The following is a 2,417-nucleotide window of genomic DNA, read 5'->3' on the forward strand; positions in this document are numbered from 1 at the left end:
AGAGGGGGCCTTAAATAAACTAAAAGGGAAAACAAATCCTTGGGGGAAGGTATTGCAAAAACTTGTGACTAATGGGTTAAAATTCTTGATGTATAAAAAGCTTTCGTTTACAAATCAATTTAGAAAAACACAAGGATGCCAATAGGAAAATGGCCAAAGAACAAACCAGACAGTGCATAAAATAATAATAATAATAATAATGTTCAAACACATGCTACTTTAACCTATAATTATTAGAATTTTTTTTAATTCTCAATTGTGGTAAGAACACAGTGATACAGAACTCTTATATTATTGGTGAGAGTATAATTGAGTATGAACTTTCTGGAAATAATCTGGCAATATGTATCAAAAACCTTAAAAATGTTCATACCCTTGGAATTCTACTTCTTTTTTTAGTCTTTTTTTATTTTTTAGATTCTTTATTGCTTAAAGTATTACATATGAATCCCCTTTTCCCCACTGACCTCTCCTTGCTCGTTCCCATCCTCCCCTTGAATTATACTTCTAAACATCTATTCTGAGAAAACAATAAAAACTGTGGATAATACCTATAAATGCCTGTGTTACCATACAGGGGTAGAGAATGTATGGCCCATGAGCCATATAAGGCCCTTGAAATCATTTGGTCTGGCCCTGCCAAGGCATTAGGGGTGAATTAATTAAAAGTTTGACCAAATATAGCAGGCTAATGTTTAAGTTGATAATTTTGTATGGCCCTCGAATGCTGCTATAAATATCCAAATGGCCCTTGGCAGAAAGAAGGTTCTCCACCCCTGATGAAAAGTTAGAAATGACTCTAAATATTAGATTTTAGCCCAGCTGGAGTGGCTCAGTGGTTGAGCATTGACTCAGGAACCAAAAGATCACTGGTTCAATTCTAGGTCAGGGCACATGCCCCGGCTGCAGGCTTGATCCCCAGTAGGAGGCGTGAATGAGGCAGCCAATCAATGTTTCTCTCTCATTAATGTTTCTCTCTCTCTCACCCTCTCCCTCCCTCTCTAATATCAATAAAAACCTATTTTAAATTAAATAAATCAACAAATAAATATCTGATCTTAGGGGAATGAAGTAAATTTTAATTCATTCATATAACTGAAGAGTATGAAATTATCAAAATGATGTATAAGAAGAGCTTTTAAAATTTATTTATTGATTTTAGAGAGAGAGGAAGGTAGAGAGAGAAAAAACACATTGATTTGTTGTTCCACTTATTTATGCATTAGTTGGTTGTTTCTTGTCTGTGTCCTGAGCAGAGATTGAACACACAACCTTGTTGCATCAGGACCATGCTCTAACCAACTGAGCTACCCAGCTAGGGCTACAAAGAGCTTTTAAAAGAAATGGCTCTTAGACAAGAAAAAGCTAAAGGAATTAATCACCACCAAATCAGTATTCCAAGAAATGTTAAAGGGACTTCTTTAAGAAGAAGAAAAAAAATAAACCAAAGAACAAACAAACAAAAAAACCCCACCCACATGAATAATAAAATGGCAATAACTACATACCTATCAACAATTACTTTAAATATATTTTTATTGATTTTTTACAGAGAGGAAGGGAGAGGGATAGGGAAGTTAGAAACATCGATGAGCGAGAAACATCAATCAGCTGCCTCCTGCATGCCCCCCACTGGGGATGTGCCCGCAACCAAGGTACATGCCCTTGATAGGAATCGAACCTGGGACCCTTTGGTCTGCAGGCCAACGCGCTATCCACTGAGTCACACCGGTCAGGGCCAACAATTACTTTAAATGTAAATGGATTGAATGCTCCAGTCAAAAGACATAGAGTGGAGAAGAAAACAAGATCTATACATATGCTATCTACAAGAGACCCACTTCAGATTGAAAGACACATACAGACTGAAAATAAAGAGATAGAAAAAGATATTTCATGAAAATGGAAAAAAAAATCTGTGGTAGCAATATATCAGACAAAATAGACTTTAAAACAAAAACTATGCCCAGCTAGCATGGCTCAGTGGTTGAGCATCAACTTATGAACCAGGAGGTCGCAGTTTGAATCCCCATTAGGGCATATGCCTGGGTTGTAGGCTGGTAGCCGTGTGGGGTGTGCAAGAGGCAGCCAATCAATCATTCTCTTTCATCATTGATGTTTCTATCTCTCTGCCTCTCCCTTCCTTTCTGAAACCAATAAAAACATATATTTTTTAAAAAACTATAACAAGAGACAAAGGACAGACATTTCATAGATGCAATAGCCAAGCTATGGAAACAACCTAAGTGTTCATAATTACATGATTGGATAAAGAAGATGTGGTGCATGTATGCAATGAAATATTACTTGGCCATAAAAAGAATGAATTTTACCGTTTGCTACAGCATGGATGGTCCTAGAGCAGTGGTTCTCAACCTTCCTAATGCTGCGACCCTTTAATACAGTTCCTCATGTTT

General features: G+C 36.9%; 1 protein-coding gene across 1 annotated transcript in view; it reads right to left on the reverse strand.

The window, feature by feature from the left end:
• FAM71F2 (family with sequence similarity 71 member F2) overlaps positions 1-2,417 on the reverse strand; it is a 12,083-nt gene that overhangs the window by 6,271 nt on the left and 3,395 nt on the right. The window lies entirely within an intron of this gene.

The sequence above is a fragment of the Myotis davidii genome, unplaced genomic scaffold, assembly GCF_000327345.1.
Source record: "Myotis davidii unplaced genomic scaffold, ASM32734v1 scaffold705, whole genome shotgun sequence".
NCBI classification, from domain to species: domain Eukaryota; kingdom Metazoa; phylum Chordata; class Mammalia; order Chiroptera; family Vespertilionidae; genus Myotis; species Myotis davidii.